Below are 20,472 nucleotides of genomic sequence, written 5' to 3'. Positions count from 1 at the left end.
CACGACTTTAACCGCTCAGTCTCAAGTTTTTACTTGACACTTCCACGCCACAAGCACATGGTTAGGGACAGCTCGGTTTAGCCGCTTAGGCCAGGATTTTATTCCTGTGGGCCCTCCTACCCACTGATGCTCAAAGCCTTGGATCCTTTTTATTACCCTTGCCTTTTGGTTTGAAGGGTTATTGGCTTTTTCTGCTTGCTTTTTCTTTTTCTTTCTTTTTTTTTATAATAAATATTTTTTTTCGCAAGCTTTTCACTGCTTTTTCTTGCTTCAAGAATCAATTTTTATGATTTTTCAGATTATCAAATAACAATTCTCCTTTTTCATCATTCTTTCAAGAGCCAACAATTTTAACATTCATAAAAAACAAATTCAAAAGACATATGCACTGTTCAATCATTCATTCAGAGAAGCAAAAAGTATTGTCACCACATCAAAATAATTAAACTAATTTCAAGGATGAATTCGAAATCATGTACTTCTTGTTCTTTTGTGATTAAAAGCATTTTTTCATTTAAGACAGGTGATGGATTCTTGGGACATTCATAACTTTAAGGCATAGACTCTAATCTTTATTTATTATTTAATAGAAATAATATAAAATAGGCATAGAAGCAGACAATTAGTAATAAAAGAAATGAAATTAACGACATAAAGACAAATGACTCTAATACTAATACTCGTGTACTCTTAAAATGGATAAAAGGTTATCACAGAGTTAGGACTCAAGAACCTTTATTTTGGGAGATGGATGCTCCTTTAGTCTGTGGGGTGCTTGGCCCTTCAAGAGATAGCTTCTGGCGCTTCAGCTCCTGTAGCTCACGCCCCTGCTCCTCTTGTTCCTTCAGCAGTTTGCAGAGCATGCTATTTTGAATTCGCTGTTCTTCTTTCAGTTGATCCATAGCTTCTTGCAACTTGGTGACAGATGCTTCTAGGCGGGTCCAGTAGTCAATCTAAGGGATTTTCGGGAGGAACTCCTGTGCCCTCCTTTTGATGGAGTTATCCTGCACTTGTCCTTCTATTAACTTTTTGGTGATTGGGTGCTCGACTGAGATATACTCATCCACTCCCATCTTCACCCCAGCATCTTTACATAGCAAAGAAATTAGGCTTGGGTAAGCCAATTTGGCGTCAGTAGAGTTCTTGTTTGTAATTGTGTAGAGCTCACAAGAAATCAGATGATGAATCTCCACTTTGTTTCCCAGCATTATGCAGTGGATCATCACTGCTCTTTTGACAGTGACTTTAGAGCGGTTGCTGGTGGGCAGTATAGAATGCCCAATGAAGTCCAGCCAACCCCTAACAATTGGTTTGAGATCTCCTTTCTTGAGTTGGTTTAGGACACCTTTTGTATTGGTTATCCACTTGGCTCCAAGGATGCATATGTCCTCTAGAACTTGGTCTAAGCGCTTATCAAACCTCACCATTTTCCTATTAAAGGATTCTGGATCATCTTGTAGTTGAGGCAGCTTGAAGACCTCTCTTATTCTGTCCTGGTGGAAGTACATAATCTTCCCTCTGACCAAGGTTCGAAAGGTATAGAAAGCGGCTCTAGTTAATCTCTGCTTATCTGTTTGCCACAGATTTGCATAGAAATCCTGAACCATGTTTCTACCCACCTTCGTCTCAGGATTAGCTAGAATTTTCCAGCCTCTTTTTTGAATCTGCTCTTGGATCTCCGGATATTCGTCTTCTTTCAGATCGAATTTAACTTCTAGGATCACTGATCTTAGACCCATTATTTTGTAGTAATGGTCTGCATGTTCTTTGGTTAAAAACCTCTCTTGATTCCAAAGTGATTTTGGAATATTCTCTTTCTTGCCTCTTGAAGTGGTTTGTTTTCCTTTAGGAGTCATGATCTTAGTGAGTCTTAGCTCAGTGATCATGAAAAGCACACCAAACTTATAGGTTTGCTTGTCCTCAAGCAAAAGAAAAGGAAAGGAGAGGAAGAGAAGGAGAGACAAATACGAATTGTGGAGGAGAGGGGGATGGCTGAATTTGATTTAAAGAGGAGGGGGTGGGTTCAAAAATTTTGATAAAGATATGCTAGAAGATATGATTTGTAAAAAGATAATTATGATATGCAAAAGAAGTAATTTTAAAATTGAAAAGATAAGAGAGAGATTTGAGAAAAAAAATAAATCTAATTTTTGAAAAGATGGTATGAGGATTTTGAAAAGATTTGAAAAGAATTTAAAAAGAGAGATGAGTTTTGAAAAAGATTTGAAAAAAATTGAGGGAGAATGAAGAAAGATTTTATTAATTTTTTTTAAATTGAAATTGAAATTGAAAGATGATGATATGTAACATGTTTATGCAAGAAATTATGGATGAAATCATGAAAATTTGAAAAAAATTTGAGTTGGAAAACAAAACTTCCTCCCCTCCACAATCCTGGCGTTAAACGCCCAATTGCTGCTTGTTTTGGGCGTTTAACGCCCATCTGTAGCCTCTTTTGGGCGTTTAACGCCCAGCTGTTGCTTCTGGCTGGCATTAAACGCCAGAAATCTTTTGTCACTGGACGTTTTTCTGAACGCCCAGGATGCTGCAAGTTTGGCGTTAAACGCCCAGAATGGTACCCATTCTAGCATTTAACGCCCAAAAAGGTATCATTACTGGCATTAAACGCCCAGTAGAAGCTTCTTTTGGGTGTTTAACGCCCAAATGTACCTCTTACTGGCGTTTTCTTGTCAGTGAGCTTCTTTTCCCTATTTTGTACATTGAATCCTTCTGTAACTCTGTGAACTTATGCAATTGATACTTTACCTTGAAGATTATTTATATTAAACTCGTATAATTATTATTTAAATAAAAAATAAGCCTTGCTAATGGCTGGGTTGCCTCCCAGCAAGCGCTTCTTTATTGTCTTTAGTTGGACCTTGCTGAGATTTTAATCTAGCCTCAGCTTTGAGCACTCTTGCTCAACATTGCCTTCAAGATAATGCTTGATTCTCTGTCCATTAACAATGAACTTCTTATTAGAATCAATGTCCTGAAGCTCCACATAGCCATATGGTGACACACTTGTAATCACATATGGTCCCCTCCACCGGGATTTCAGTTTCCCGGGAAATAGTCTAAGCCTAGAATTAAATAGCAGAATCTTCTGTCCTGGTTTAAAGACTCTAGATGACAGCTTTCTGTCATGCCCTCTTTTTGTTCTCTCTTTGTAAAGCTTGACATTTTCGAAAGCAGTGAGTCGGAATTCCTCTAGCTCATTCAGCTGAAGCAATCTTTTTTCTCTAGCTAATTTAACATCAAAGTTTAGGAATCTGGTTGCCCAGTAGGCCTTATGCTCCAATTCCACGGGCAGATGACAGGCCTTACCATACACAAGCTGGTATGGAGAGGTCCCTATAGGAGTCTTGAATGCTATTCTGTATGCCCACAGAGCGTCATTCAAGCTTTTTGCCCAATCCTTTCTATGGGTACTTACAGTCCGTTCCAGGATTCTTTTTATTTCTCTATTAGATATTTCAACTTGCCTATTTGTCTGTGGATGATACGGAGTTGCCACCTTATGGCTAATTCTATATCAAACCATAGCAGAGTAAAGCTATTTGTTGCAGAAGTGAGTGCCCCCATCATTGATTAGTGCTCTAGGGATACCAAATCTGCTGAAGATATGCTTCTGGAGGAACTTCAGCACTGTCCTAGTATCATTGGTGGGTGTTGTAATGGCCTCTACCCATTTGGATACATAGTCGACTGCCACCAGAATATAAGTGTTTGAATACGATGGTGGGAAAGGCCCCATGAAGTCAATACCCTATACGTCAAACAACTCAATCTCTAAGATCCCTTGCTGAGGCATGGCGTAACTGTGAGGCAGATTACTATCTCTCTGACAGCTATCACAGTTACGCACAAACTCTCGGGAGTCTTTATAGAGAGTGGGCCAGTAGAAGCCACATTGGAGGACTTTTATGGCTGTTCTCTCACCTCCGAAATGTCCTCCATATTGTGATCCATGACAATGCCATAGGATCTTCTGTGTTTCTTCTCTAGGCACACACCTACAGATTATGCCGTCTGCACATCTCTTAAAGAGATATGGTTCATCCCACAGGTAGTACTTTGCATCAGTAATTAATTTTTTCTTTTGTTGCTTGCTGTACTCCTTAGGTATGAATCTTGCAGCCTTATAGTTTGCAATGTCTGCAAACCATGGTGTTTTCTGGATGCCAAACAGTTGCTCATCTGGAAAGGTTTCAGAGATCTCAATAGAGAGAAAGGAAGTCCGTTCTACTAGTTTTATCCGGGACAGATGATCAGCCACTTGGTTCTCTGTCCCTTTTCTGTCTCTTATTTCTATATCAAACTCTTGCAGAAGCAACACCCATCTTATGAGTCTGGGTTTTGAATCCTGCTTCGTGAGTAGAAATTTAAGAGCGGCATGGTCAGTGTACACAATCACTTTTGATCCTACTAGGTATGATCTAAACTTGTCAATGACATAAATCACTGCATGCAATTCTTTTTCTGTGGTTGTGTAATTTTTCTGGGCATCATTTAAAACACGGCTAGCATAATAAATGACATGCAGAAGCTTGTTATGCCTTTGTCCCAGTACTGCATCAATGGCATGGTCACTGGCATCACACATTAGTTCAAATGGTAATGTCCAGTCTGGTGCAGAAATAACTGGTGCTGTGACCAGCTTAGCTTTCAGAGTTTTAAACGCCTGCAAACACTCTGTGTCAAACACAAATGGCGTGTCATCAACTAGTAGATTCTCAGAGGTTTTGCAATTTTTGAAAAATCCTTTATAAACCTCCTATAGAATCCTGCATGCTCCAGAAAGCTTCTGATTGCCTTAACATTGGCAGGTGGTGGTAATTTTTCAATTACTTCCACTTTAGCTTGATCCACCTCTATTCCCTTGTTTGAAATTTTATACCCAAGGACAATTCCTTCAGTCACCATAAAGTGACATTTTCCCCAGTTTAAAACTAGGTTAGTCTCTTGGCATCTTTTCAGAACAAGTGCTAAATGGTCAAGGCAGGAGCTAAATGAGTCTCCAAATAGTGAAAAGTCATCCATGAAGACTTCCAGAAATTTCTCTACCATATCAGAAAAGATAGAGAGCATGCATCTCTGAAAGGTTGCAAGTGCATTGCACAGACCAAAAGGCATCCTTCTGTAGACAAACACTCCAGAAGGACATGTGAATGTTGTTTTCTCTTGGTCTTGAGGATCTACTGCAATTTGGTTGTAACCAGAATAGCCATCCAAAAAGCAGTAGTATTCATGACCTGCTAGTCTCTCAAGCATCTGGTCTATGAATGGTAAAGGAAAGTGATCCTTTTTGGTGACTATATTGAGCCTTCTGTAGTCAATGTACATATGCCACCCTGTAACTGTTCTTGTAGGAACTAGTTCATTTTTTTCATTATAAATCACTGTCATGCCTCCGTTCTTTGGGACGACTTGGACAGGGCTCACCCAGGGGCTATCAGAAATGGGATAAATGATTCCAGCCTCTAGTAATTTAGTGACCTCTTTCTGCACTACCTCCTTCATAGCTGGATTTAGCCGCCTCTGTGGTTGGACCACTGGCTTAGCATTATCCTCCAATAGGATCTTGTGCATGCATCTGGCTGGGCTAATGCCCCTAAGATCACTTATGGACCACCCAAGAGCTGTCTTGTGTGTCCTTAGCACCTGAATTAGTGCTTTCTCTTCCTGTGGCTCTAAAGCAGAGCTTATGATTACAGGAAAAGTGTCACCTTCTCCCAGAAATGCATATTTCAGGGATAGTGGCAGTGGTTTGAGCTCGAGTTTAGGAGGTTTCTCCTCTTCCTGAGGGATTGTCAGAGGTTCTTTCATTTCCTCTGATTCCTCCATATTAGGCTGAACATCTTTGAAGATGTCCTCTAGCTCTGATTTGAGACTCTCAGCCATATTGACCTCCTCCACTAGGGAGTCAATAATGTCAACACTCACGCAGTCCTTTGATGTGTCTAGATGCTTCATTGCCTCAACAGCATTCAGCCTGAACTCATCCTCGTTGACTCTCAAGGTCACTTCTCTTTTTTGGACGTCAATGAAGGTTCGTCCAGTTGCTAGGAAAGGTCTTCCTAGAATGAGAGTTACACTCTTGTGCTCCTCTATTTCCAGCACTACAAAGTCAGTGGGAAAGGCAAATGGCCCAACTGTGACAATCATGTCCTCAATTATGCCTGATGGATATTTAATGGAGCCATTAGTAAGTTGAAGACAGATCCGGGTTGGTTTGACCTCTTCAGTCAAGCCAAGCTTTCTGATAGTGGATACAGGGATTAGGTTGATACTTGCCCCAAGATCACACAAAGCTGTCTTGGTACAAGTACCCTCTAATGTGCATGGTATCATAAAGCACCCAGGATCTCTAAGCTTCTCTGGTACACTCTTTAAGATGACTGCACTGCATTCTTCAGTGAGAAAAACTTTTTCAGTTTCTCTCCAATCCTTCTTATGACTTAAGATCTCTTTCCTGAACTTAGCATAAGAGGGTATTTACTCAAGTGCTTCTGCAAACGGAATCTTGATTTCAAGATTCCTAAGATAGTCTGCAAAGCGGGCAAATTGTTTATCCTGTTCTGCTTGGCGGAGTTTCTGAGGATAAGGCATCTTGGCTTTGTATTCTTCAACCTTAATTGCTGCAGGTTTATTTCCTACAGAGATGGTTGGAGAAGCCTTTTTGGAGGGGTTACTATCAGCACTTTCAGGTGTCTGATCCCTCACTGGCGTTTGAACGCTAGAATAGGGGTTAGATGGGCGTTTAACGCCAACTTTCCACCCTTCTCTGGCATTTGAACGCCAGAACTGAACATGGATTAGGCGTTTAACACCAGTTTTCACCTTTTTCTGGCATTTGAACGCCAGAAGTAGGCATCCACTGGGCGTTTAACGCCAATCTGTCACTTTTTTCTGGCGTTTGAATGCCAGAGTGATTTCTCTCTGGGCTCTTACTATCTTCAGAGGGATTTTGGGCAGTGGTTTGGTCATCCTCTGTCAATTGTTCCTTTCTTAGCTTTCTGCTACCTTGAGCTGAATTATTCAATATCTTTCCACTCCTTAGTTAAACAGCTTGGCATTCTTCTGTTATCTGTTTAGATAACTGCTGTCTTGTCTGACTCAATTGTACTTCCATATTCTTATTAGCATTTTCAGTGTTTTATAGCATCTCCTTAAATTCTGATAACTATCTCGTTATAGAAGATAGTTGCTGATTGAGTTCAGTAGCTTGTTCCTGAGGACTAAAGTCAGTAGATACTGCCTTAGCTTCTTCTTTCATGGAGGACTCACTACTTATGTACAGATACTGATTTCTAGCAACTGTGTCAATGAGTTCTTGAGCCTCTTCAATTATTTTTCTCATGTGTATAGATCCACCAGCTGAGTGATCTAGAGATATCTGAGCTTTTTCTGTAAGCCCATAGTAAAAGATGTCTAACTGCACCTACTCTGAAAACATTTCAGAGGGGCATTGATGAGTATTTTGGTGGAAAAATGAATTTCTCCCAAAACACAAATCTAACCGGCAAGTGTACCGGGTCGCATCAAGTAATAAAAACTCACGGGAGTGAGGTCGATCCCACAGGGATTGAAGGATTGAGCAATTTTAGCTTAGTGGTTAATTTAGTCAAGCGAATCAAGATTTGGTTGAGTGATTTGTGAATTGCAGAAATTAAATTGCATGGAAAGTAAAGGGAATGGGTAAATTGCATGAAGTTAAAGAGAGCAAGAAATTAAAGTGCTGAATCTTAAAGAACAAGAAATTAAATGGCAGAAACTTAGAATGCAAGAAATGTAAATGGCGGAATCTTAAAGTGCAAGAAATGTAAACGGCTGGAATTGTAAAGGGAATTGGGGATTGGATTTGCAGAATTTAAACAAGGAAAAGTAAATTGCATCAAACAGAAAAGTAAAAGAGTGTTTGGGTTGAATCGGATCTGAAGCAAAACAAGTAAATGAATATGAAAAGCAAAAACAGAATGTAAATTGGAATTTCAGATCTCAGGGGTCCAGAGACTAGAAAACCAGGTCTAGATCTCACTACCTTCCTTGATCTAAAAAGAACAATTGCAAGGGAAATGTAAATTGCAAAGAAAGTAGATGAAGAACAATTAACCGAAACTGAAATTCAATTAAGCAGTAAATAAACAGAGAGATCCAAGGATGAGATTGAAACAGAATTTCTTCAATTCTCCAACCCAAAATCCAAGACAATTGTAATTGAAATTGAAAGCAATAAAACTAAGAGGAAGAGAGTGGAATTCTCCTTCCCCGAGACTAAGAAATTAAAGATCACTCAATATCCAAAGCTCTCCGAAAACTATTATGAAAACTCCAAAGGAAAGCTCCCTGAAGAACTTGAATTCTATCCTATTTATACACTTTCTTCAAATGATCTTCAAGCCTTGAGTTGGGCCTTTGCTCTTGGTGGAATTGGGTTGAAAGAGGCCTTGGTTGATTGCTCTTGAAGTTTGGAGAAGAACCAAAGTGAACCAATTGAACCGGGTTGGAGTTTTGCAAAAGTTGGACCAAAAGTTGGAGCAAAAGTTAGGGTCTAACTTTTGGTCCAACTTTTCATATCAGCCAACATAACTTGCTGATACACACGTTGGTGCAAAAGTTAGGGGTCTAACTTTTGCACCAACGTTGGCCTTCCTTGGTGCACTTGAGGCGCCAACGTTAGCCCAAAAGTTAGGGGCTAACGTTGGCGCAAATTTTTGCTCCTCCCCTTGTAGTTTTGATGTGCCAACGTTAGCCTCAAAGTTAGGGGCTAATGTTGGCGCAAACTTTTGGTGCCCAGGGAGTGTTTTTCTCATGCCAACGTTAGCCTCAAAGTTAGGGGCTAACGTTGGCGCAAACTTTTGGTGCCCAGGGGTGATTTTCATGTGCCAACGTTAGCCTCAAAGTTAGGGGATAACGTTGGCGCAAACTTTTAGTACCCAGGGAGTGATTTTCAAGTTCCAACGTTAGCCCAAAAGTTAGGGGCTAACGTTGGGGCTAACTTTTCACCCAAAAGTTTGTGCAAAAGTTTGAGGCTAACTTAGGTCCAGCTTTTTGCTTCCTGGTTCAATTTCACTTATTCCATTGTCTTCTCTTTACTCCTAGCTATTCCTTCTATGCTTAAAATCATGAGATATTCATTCTTTCATAATATGTGACAATTATAGTATAAAACCTCATGAAATAGCATGAATTCATACATGGTTGATTAAATCAAAGGAAACATGAAAATCTACCTAATTGGCTTGCTTGTAGCTCAAGAAAGTGCATAATTCTAATGAAAACAAAAGAAAAAGACTAGTTAAAATAGTCTAAGATGACTTGTCATCACAACACCAAACTTAAAGCTTGCTTGTCCCCAAGCAAGAAAAAATTTATTGAGAAGAAAGAATGAAATGGAAGAGGATGTTCATGCTAGCAGAGTATTATTGATAGTTCATGGGATTTTGTGTGGATATGTAAATACTCACTTCTTATTGACTCCTAGGCCTAGAAAGTCTCCTTCAAGCTTCAAGTAACATACTGCTATGACCTCTCATTATTCCTTTATCCTTGGCTATTACTTTGTTTGTAAGCTTTATTTGAGTGTCATGTGTAGCAAGTTCATTTCCTTTTCTTTATACTTGACACATTATTCACCACAGACACTTGGCTGACATTCCTTCTTAAAACATTGATGCCGAGCACCTCTTTGGGTTACTAAATGCCTTGTGGTTAGGTTGCTCTTGATAGTGGACTTTCAGCTGATGATCCCGGATTAGTTAACCCAAGTCACCGAGTGTTGATGCACTCCTAAGAGCTTACTAATCCAAGCAGATCCTAGTACAAAGACACCACAGGCATATATTTTAAAGTTCAAGCTATTGGTGTCCAGCTTTGTTTCTTTTTGTTTCCTTTTGTTCTGCCACTTTTTGGTTATCTCTTTTCTTTCTTTCTTTGTTTTTCTTTCTAACCAAGGAATTTTTTTTTATTTAATTGAGATTCATAGACAGTAGGCCACTCTTTACTTAGAATGAGATGTCCTAGCTCTTTATTCACTAAAAGTGAGCTATTATACACCCACACACATACCACCATTTACTTTTATTCTACTTCTATCTAACAGAGACTATCTTGCTTCACATTCAAACATTTCTTTTATTGAACTTAAAGATGCAGGGGACAAAACATGCTTCTTGTCAAGTGAAAGTAAACACACAAGCACACACATAAACTAGCCTACTTATTTTAAAAGAAATTTGAATCTGTTTGAACTAAATGAACACTTTAACAAGACATCAATCAAAAGTATTTCTCAACAGCAAAAGTTAAGTATAGATACAACCTATTGGTTTGCATTTCTTTTGTTCTTCTTTTCTGCTGTGCCCCTTTTTGAGTCTTGATGCATAGTATCTTCAATTGGTGGTTAACTCCCAGACTTAATTCCTTGCTACTTCTTCTGATTCAACAGGTTAACTCTGGGCAAACTTTTGTGTCCTTGCTAAAGGTTATGAAATTGAGACTAAACAAAAATAGTTAAGTTGTTGAATAATCTGTTTGATTGCTTGGAACTAGCAATGTGCAGGAAGTTTGAATGTAATTTTAAATGAAGTTTTGGGGGAACACCAAACTTAGCATCCTGCATTCTCCCTTAGATTGTTTTTGGTGTGCAACATCAAACTTAGCTCCTTGCAATACATAGCAGTTATCCAACACTCTTATTGAAAAAGTTATGAAAAGAAAACTAACTCAGGTTGGGTTGCCTCCCAACAAGTGCTCTTTTATTGTCACTAGCTTGACATTGAGGCTTTCTTTTATGGTGGTTGGTGCTTGTAGGGCCTCAATTTGTCTCCTCTGACCGTGATCCTCTTCTTTGTTCTCTGGTGTTCAATTTCTGCATGCTCTAATGAGAGTATGTTGCTGACAGTGTAGTAGTCCTCGGTTTGTTGATTTGCCCCTAGCTGTTGATATATCAGTTGCACTTTGTCACCTTTGGAAAGCCCTTCTGTTGGAATCTTTCTGTTCTTCCAACCCCTTTTTGCTTTGTTTCTGCGTTTCATCTTTCCTTTTGTTGATCTTTCTTTTCTGGCCGTAGGCTTTCCTTGGGGACCTCTCTTTTCAGTGGCTAATACTCTAATATCCTATTGGGCTTCTTCATCAATCTGCACAATCCTTAGCATTGGGATGTTGCTGTGACCTTCCTGGTCATTTTTCATATAGTCTTTCTTCTCCTTGCTAAATTGTGCCTCTGGTAATACCTTCAGAGTGACACTCTGGTCATGCATCCTGAGAGTTAATTCCCCTTCCTCTACGTCTATGATAGCTCTAGCAGTGGCCAAGAATGGCCTTCCCAGTATAACAGAGTCACCATCATCATCGTTTGATTCTAAAATCACAAAATCAGCAGGGTATATAAAACTGTCCACCTTGACCAAAAGATTTTCAATTACACCCCTGGGGTATACCATTGACTTATCTACCAGCTCCAGAGACATTTGTACTGGTTTGACCTCCTCTATATGCAGCTTTTTCACCAAGGAGGATGGTATTAAGTTAATACTTTCTCCGAGATCGCACATTGCTTTAGTGATGGTCAATTCCCCAATGGTGCAAGGCAGCAAGAAGCTTCCTGGGTCCTCAAGCTTAGGAGGAAGCCCTTTTTGAATTAAGGCCCTGTATTCTTCAGTAAGCAGTATGGTTTCTTTCTCATCCCAGCTTCTTTTCTTGTTGATAAGCTCCTTCAAAAACTTGGCATACAGAGGCATTTGCTCAAGTGCTTCAACCAAGGGAATATTGATTTTCAGCTTTTTGAAAGTCTCAAGGAACTTATGAAAATGTTGGTCCTTAGTTTCTTTGTTGAACCTCTGGGGATATGGCAGTGGAGGTGTGATGCTCTTTCCTATTGGCTGCTGTCCCTGAGTCACTTCTGTTGAACCGTGTGGCTGGTTGTCTTTCTCTTTAAGTTTCTCAGTGCTTTTGCTTGGCATCACAACTTGCTCCTTAGCTTCATCGTCCTTTGCTTGCTTCTCATCCTCTGTTGATTCTTTGATGCTCTCTGCTTGCTTCTTTATAGTGTCATTGTTGCTTATCAAAGTTCTCCCACTCCTTAATTGTATTGCCTTGCACTCCTCCTTGGGATTTGGGATTGTGTCACTGGGCAATGAGTTTGAAGGTCTCTCAACATATACTTGCTTGGAGAGTTGCCCAATCTGCCTCTCTAGGCTCTTTAATGATGCTTCATGGTTTTTGTTTGTTATTTCCTGGTGTTTCATCATTTTCTCTATCAAGGTCTCTAAGTTGGTGAGTCTTTGAGGTTCAGGTGGTGCTTGTGGTGGGTTGTGAGGTGTGGGTTGTGGGTGGTAAACATTTTGGTTGGTGGGTTGGTTATTGGATTGGTACTGGTTGAGATTAGGGTAGTTGTTTTGAGGTTTTCTGTATGTGTTTTGGTTAGTCTGCTGCTGGTTGTAGTTTTGGTTGTTTCTTGGGTTATTTTGGTTTTAGTTCCTCTGCCATGGTTATTGGTTTTGGTTGTGAGTGTCTCTCCATCTGAGGTTGGGGTGATTTTTCCATGAGGGGTTGTAGGTATCACCATAGAATTCATTTGGACTTGAATGCATGTACTGGACTTGTTCCTGCTGTTGCTCCTCTTGGATTTCTTCATTTTGCCACCATGTGGCTGATGGTTGGCTGGTGTTAACTGCTGCAACTTGGAGGCCATCAATCCTCTTGGTCATTTGCTCAAATTGTTGTTGAATTTGCTACTGCATTAATTTGTTTTGAGCCAGGATTGAATCCACTCCTTCTAGTTCCATTACTCCTCTCCTTTGTGATGGTTGGCGGCCTCTTTGATGAGCAAAAAAATATTGGTTGTTGGCCACCATATCAATGAGTTCTTGAGCCTCCTCAGCAGTTTTCATGAGTTGCAAGGAACCTCCAGCTGAATGATCCAAAGCTTCCTGGGATTTCAGTGTTAAGCCTTCATAGAAGTTCTGCAGCTTCTCCCACTCATTAAACATGGCAGGGGGACATTTCCTGATTAGAGCCTTGTACCTCTCCCATGCCTCATAGATGGGTTCAGCCTCCATTTGTGTAAATGTTTGTACCTCAGCCTTCAACCTTATAATCCTCTGAGGTGGGTAAAACTTGGCAAGAAACTTGGTTACCAAATCATCCCAGTTATTGATGCTGTCCCTTGGAAAAGATTCCAACCATTGAGTGGCCTTGTCCCTGAGAGAAAATGGGAATAGCATTAGTTTGTAACTGTCAGGAGGCACTCCATTAGTTTTGACAGTGTTACATATCCTCAAGAAAGTTGACAAATGTTGGTGCGGGTCTTCAAGTGGTCCTCCACCAAAAGAGCAATTGTTCTGAACCAAAGTGATGAGTTGTGGCTTGAGTTCAAAATTGTTAGCATTGACATTTGGAGCCAAGATGCTGCTCCCACAATGTCTAGGATTTGCAAAGGTATAGGAAGCCAAAACTCTCCTCTGGTGGATTGGTTGAATGTTCCTCCATCTCTTGGAATTCTTCGTCTGATTCCTCTTCTCCATCAATGTTTTTCCCTCTTTCAGCTCTTCTTAACCTCTTGAGAGTTCTTTCGTCTTGTTCATGAAAATTGGGTGTGGTTCTTCTTGTACCTGACATACAAGCAGAGCATGAGAAATGCACAAAACCAGTGACACTTCAATCTACTGCTAGATTGAAGTGTTAGTTAGTTTAAGCAAAAAATCAAACAGTTAGTGGGTTAATCAAAATTAAAGAAAAAGTGCTTGATCTAGATTACCACCTCACTTAACCATTGTCAATCTAATCAATCCCCGGCAACGGCGCCAAAAACTTGATGAGTATTTTGGGGGAAAAATGAATTTCTCCCAAAACACACAAATCTAACCGGCAAGTGTACCAGGTCGCATCAAGTAATAAAAACTCACGGGAGTGAGGTCGATCCCACAGGGATTGAAGGATTGAGCAATTTTAGCTTAGTGGTTAATTTAGTCAAGCGAATCAAGATTTGGTTGAGTGAGTTGTGAATTGCAGAAATTAAATTGCATGGAAAGTAAAGGGAATGGGTAAATTGCATGAAGTTAAAAAGAGCAAGAAATTAAAGTGCTGAATCTTAAAGAACAAGAAATTAAATGGCAGAAACTTAGAATGCAAGAAATGTAAATGGCGGAATCTTAAAGTGCAAGAAATGTAAACGGCTGGAATTGTAAAGGGAATTGGGGATTGGATTTGCAGAATTTAAACAAGGAAAAGTAAATTGCATCAAACAGAAAAGTAAAAGAGTGTTTGGGTTGAATCGGATCTGAAGCAAAACAAGTAAATGAATATGAAAAGCAAAAACAGAATGTAAATTGGAATTTCAGATCTCAGGGGTCCAGAGACTAGAAAACCAGGTCTAGATCTCACTACCTTCCTTGATCTAACAAGAACAATTGCAAGGGAAATGTAAATTGCAAAGAAAGTAGATGAAGAACAATTAACCGAAACTGAAATTCAATTAAGCAGTAAATAAACAGAGAGATCCAAGGATGAGATTGAAACAGAATTTCTTCAATTCTCCAACCCAAAATCCAAGACAATTGTAATTGAAATTGAAAGCAATAAAACTAAGAGGAAGAGAGTGGAATTCTCCTTCCCTGAGACTAAGAAATTAAAGATCACTCAATATCCAAAGCTCTCCGAAAACTATTATGAAAACTCCAAAGGAAAGCTCCCTGAAGAACTTGAATTCTATCCTATTTATACACTTTCTTCAAATGATCTTCAAGCCTTGAGTTGGACCTTTGCTCTTGGTGGAATTGGGTTGAAAGAGGCCTTGGTTGATTGCTCTTGAAGTTTGGAGAAGAACCAAAGTGAACCAATTGAACCGGGTTGGAGTTTTGCAAAAGTTGGACCAAAAGTTGGAGCAAAAGTTAGGGTCTAACTTTTGGTCCAACTTTTCATATCAGCCAACATAACTTGCTGATACTCACGTTGGTGCAAAAGTTAGGGGTCTAACTTTTGCACCAACGTTGGCCTTCCTTGGTGCACTTGAGGCGCCAACGTTAGCCCAAAAGTTAGGGGCTAACGTTGGCGCAAACTTTTGCTCCTCCCCTTGTAGTTTTCATGTGCCAACGTTAGCCTCAAAGTTAGGGGCTAACGTTGGCACAAACTTTTGGTGCCCAGGGAGTGTTTTTCTCATGCCAACGTTAGCCTCAAAGTTAGGGGCTAACGTTGGCGCAAACTTTTGGTGCCCAGGGGTGATTTTCATGTGCCAACGTTAGCCTCAAAGTTAGGGGCTAACGTTGGCGCAAACTTTTGGTACCCAGGGAGTGATTTTCAAGTTCCAACGTTAGCCCAAAAGTTAGGGGCTAACGTTGGGGCTAACTTTTCACCCAAAAGTTTGTGCAAAAGTTTGAGGCTAACTTTAGGTCCAGCTTTTTGCTTCCTGGTTCAATTTCACTTATTCCATTGTCTTCTCTTTACTCCTAGCTATTCCATCTTGCATCAACCTTTCTCCAAGCTTTCTTCACCTATCATTAATCAACCAAACACATCAAAGCTATGCTTAAAATCATGAGATATTCATTCTTTCATAATATGTGACAATTATAGTATAAAACCTCATGAAATAGCATGAATTCATACATGGTTGATTAAATCAAAGGAAACATGAAAATCTACCTAATTGGCTTGCTTGTAGCTCAAGAAAGTGCATAATTCTAATGAAAACAAAAGAAAAAGACTAGTTAAAATAGGCTAAGATGACTTGTCAAGTGAGGTGGTAATCTAAATTGTGTGTTTTGGGAGAAATTTATTTTTCACCAAAATACTCATCAAGTTTTTGGCGCCGTTGCCGGGGATTGATTAGATTGACAATGATTAAGTGAGGTGGTAATCTAGATCAAGCACTTTCTCTTTAATTTTGATTAACCCACTAACTGTTTGATTTTTTGCTTAAACTAACTAACACTTCAATCTAGCAGTAGATTGAAGTGTCACTGGTTTTGTGCATTTCTCATGCTCTGCTTGTATGTCAGGTACAAGAAGAACCATACCCAATTTTTATGAACAAGACGAAAGAACTCTCAGGAGGTTAAGAAGAGCTGAAAGAGGGAAAAATATTGTTGGAGAAGAGGAATCAGACGAAGAATTCCAAGAGATGGAGGAACATTCAACCAATCCACCAGGTGGAGAAGACAACAACAATGACAACCCACCCCAGAGGAGAGTTTTGGCTTCCTATACCTTTGTAAATCCTAGACATTGTGGGAGCAGCATCTTGGCTCCAAATGTCAATGCTAACAATTTTGAACTCAAGCCACAACTCATCACTTTGGTTCAGAACAATTGCTCTTTTGGTGGAGGACCACTTGAAGACCCACACCAACACTTATCCACTTTCTTGAGGATATGCAACACTGTCAAAACTAATGGTGTGCCTCCTGACAGTTACAGGCTGATGCTATTCCCATTTTCTCTCAGGGACAAAGCCACTCAATGGTTGGAATCTTTTCCAAGGGACAGCATCAATAACTGGGATGATTTGGTAACCAAGTTTCTTGCCAAGTTTTACCCACCTCAGAGGATTATAAGGTTGAAGGCTGAGGTACAAACATTTACACAAATGGAGGCTGAACCCATCTATGAGGCATGGGAGAGGTATAAGGCTCTAATAAGGAAATGTCCCCCTGCCATGTTTAATGAGTGGGAGAAGCTGCAGAACTTCTATGAAGGCTTAACACTGAAATCCCAGGATGCTTTGGATCATTCAGCTGGAGGTTCCTTGCAACTCATGAAAACTGCAGAGGAGGCTCAAGAACTAATTGATATGGTGGCCAACAACCAATATTTCTTTGCTCATCAAAGAGGCCGCCAACCATCACAAAGGAAAGGAGTAATGGAACTAGAAGGAGTGGATTCAATCCTGGCTCAAAACAAATTAATGCAGCAGCAAATTCAACAACAATTTGAGCAAATGACCAAGAGGATTGATGGCCTCCAAGTTGCAGCAGTAAACACTAGCCAACCATCAGCCACATGGGGGCAAAATGAAGAAATCCAAGAGGAGCAACAGCAGGAACAAGTCCAGTACATGCATTCAAATCCAAATGAATTCTATGGTGATACCTACAACCCCTCATGGAAAAATCACCCCAACCTCAGATGGGGAGACACTCACAACCAAAACCAACACCCATGGCAGAGGAATTCAAATCAAAACAACCCAAGAAACAACCAAAACTACAACCATCAGCAGACTAACCAAAACACATACAGAAAACCTCAAAACAACTACCCTAATCTCAACCAGTACCAATCCAATAACCAATCCACCAACCAAAATGCCTATCATCCACCACCCACATCTCACAACCTACCACAAGCACCACCTGAACCTCAAAGACTGACCAACTTAGAGACCCTGATAGAAAAAATGATGAAACACCAGGAAATAACAAACAAAAACCATGAAGCATCATTAAAGAGCCTAGAGAGGCAGATTGGGCAACTCTCCAAGCAAGTATCTGTTGAGAGATCTTCAAACTCACTGCCCAGTGACACAATCCCAAATCCCAAGGAGGAATGCAAGGCAATACAATTAAGGAGCGGGAGAACATTGATAAGCAACAATGACACTACACAGAAGCTAGCAGAGAGCATCAAAGAACCAACAGAAGATGAGAAGCAAGCAAAGGACGATGAAGCTAGGGAGCAAGTTGTGATGCCAAACAAAAACACTAAGAAACCCAAGGAGAAGGACAACCAGCTACATAGCTCAAAGAAAGTGGCTTAGGGACAGCAGCAAATAGGAAAGAGCATCACACCTCCACTGCCATATCCCCAGAGGTTCAACAAAGAGGTTAAAGACCAGCATTTTCACAAATTCCTTGAGATTTTCAAGAAGCTGGAAATCAATATCCCCTTGGCTGAAGCACTTGAGCAAATGCCTTTATATTCCAAGTTTCTGAAGGATCTTATCAACAAGAAAAGAAGTTGGCATGAGAAGGAAACCGTATTACTCACCGAGGAATGCAGTGCTGTGATTCAACGGGGTATTCCACCAAAACTTAAGGATCCGGGAAGTTTTGTAGTCTCATGCACTATTGGCAAGATAATTCTCAACAAGGCTCTCTGTAACCTGGGTGCCAGCATCAATTTAATGCCTCTCTCAATGATGAGAAAACTTGCAATAGAAGAGCTTAAACCCACCAGGATGTCACTAGTCATGGCTGACAGATCAATCAAGACACCCAGTAGAATTGTGGAGAATCTGTTAGTGAAGGTTGGGGAGTTTGTTTTCCCAGCAGATTTTGTAATTTTGGATACTGAAGAAGAAGGAAACGACTCAATCATTCTGGGAAGGCCATTTCTACACACAGCAAGGGCCATCATTGATGTAGAAAAAGGAGAAATGATCTTCAGGGTCCATAATGAACAAATGGTCATAAATGTGTTCAAATCAATGCAACACATTCCTGAGCAAGAGGATTACGTAAGAGTGGATATGATAGACAGTTTGGTGGAAGAAATATTGGAAGAAAATTTTCAAGAGCAAGAAGGAAATCAAGGGGCAACAGAGGAACAAGTGACTGAGATCACTACTGAACCAGATGAAAGACAAGACAAGAAGGAAGATGTACGAAAACAAGAACTGAAACCTTTACCAACCCATCTCAAATATGCATTCCTTGGCACATCGGAAAGCTTCCCAGTGATCATAAATTCATCCCTGACAAAGAAGGAAGAGGGAAAACTTCTTGATGTACTCAAAGCCCACAAAGATGCCTTGGGATGGACCATTGATGACCTGAAAGGTATCAGCCCTGCAGTATGTATGCATAAAATCCTCTTGGAAGACAATTCCAAACCAGTGGTTCAGCCTCAAAGGAGACTAAATCCCACAATGAAGGAAGTTATCCAAAAGGAAGTAATGAAGTTGTGGAATGCAGGGATAATCTTCCCAATATCTGACAGCCCATGGGTGAGCCCGGTTCAAGTTGTACCAAAAAAAGGAGGAATGACGGTCATCACTAATGAGAAGAATGAGTTGATTCCTACTAGAACAGTGACTGGATGGAGGATGTGCATAGACTATAGAAGGTTGAATGATGTGACCAGAAAGGATCACTTCCCTCTCCCGTTCATTGATCAAATGCTGGAAAGGTTGGCCGGCCATGCGTATTATTACTTTTTGGATGGATATTCTGGGTATAATCAAATCGTGGTGGACCCCAAGGATCAAGAGAAGACTGCCTTTACATGTCCATTTGGAGTCTTTGCATACCGAAGGATGCCCTTTGGGCTTTGCAACGCCCCTGCCACATTTCAAAGGTGTATGCTATCCATCTTCTCTGATATGGTCGAAAAGTTTTTAGAGGTCTTCATGGATGACTTCTCTGTTTTTGGTGATAATTTCAATGCTTGCCTAAACCATTTAACCCTTGTCTTGAAATGGTGCCAAGAAACTAATTTGGTTTTAAACTGGGAGAAATGCCATTTCATGGTACCCGAAGGGATTGTTCTTGGCCATAAAGTTTCAAGAAAAGGGATAGAGGTTGATAAGGCAAAGGTTGAGATCATAGAAAAACTCCCTCCACCAATTAATGTGAAATCTGTTAGAAGTTTCTTGGGGCATGCCGGATTTTACAGAAGGTTTATCAAGGACTTTTTAAAAATAGCCAAACCTTTGAGTAATCTGTTAATGCTTGATAACCCTTTTGTTTTTGATGAAAACTGCCAGCATGCCTTTGAAACTTTAAAAAATAGACTCACAACAGCACCAATCATCACACCTCCAGATTGGGAATTACCTTTTGAACTCATGTGTGATGCAAGTGACATTGCAATTGGTGCTGTACTTGGGCAAAAGAAGGGAAATTTGCATCATGTCATATATTATGCAAGTAAAGTGTTGAATGAGGCCCAAAGAAATTACACCACAACAGAAAAAGAGTTGCTAGCTGTAGTCTATGCATTTGATAAGTTTAGATCATATCTGATAGGATCCAAAGTTGTGGTTTACACTGATCATGCTGCACTTAAGTATTTGATGTCAAAGCAGGATGCTAAACCAAGACTCATCAGGTGGATACTGCTCCTACAAGAATTTGACATTGAGATAAGAGATAGGAAGGGCACTGAAAATCAGGTCGCTGATCATCTGTCGAGGCTACCACATGAAACAAGTCAAAAAGCATCCCAGCCCATAAATGAAAGCTTCCCAGATGAGCACTTTCTGCAGATCCAGCAAGCACCTTGGTTTGCTGACATAGCAAATTACAAAGTGGAAAGGAAGATACCGCAAGAGTTCTCTAAGCAACAAGTGAAGAAGTTGATCAATGAAGCAAGGAAATTTTCATGGGATGAACCCTTCTTATTCAAGAGATGCTCTGATGGAGTGATCAGAAGGTGTATTCCTGAAAGTGAAGTGAGGGACATCTTGTGGCATTGTCATGGTTCAGCTTATGGTGGACACTTTGGCCCAGAAAAAACAGCCGCAAAAATACT

Source organism: Arachis hypogaea, chromosome 15, assembly GCF_003086295.3.
Source record: "Arachis hypogaea cultivar Tifrunner chromosome 15, arahy.Tifrunner.gnm2.J5K5, whole genome shotgun sequence".
In the NCBI taxonomy this organism is placed as follows: domain Eukaryota; kingdom Viridiplantae; phylum Streptophyta; class Magnoliopsida; order Fabales; family Fabaceae; genus Arachis; species Arachis hypogaea.
This window is presented reverse-complemented; position numbering follows the sequence as displayed.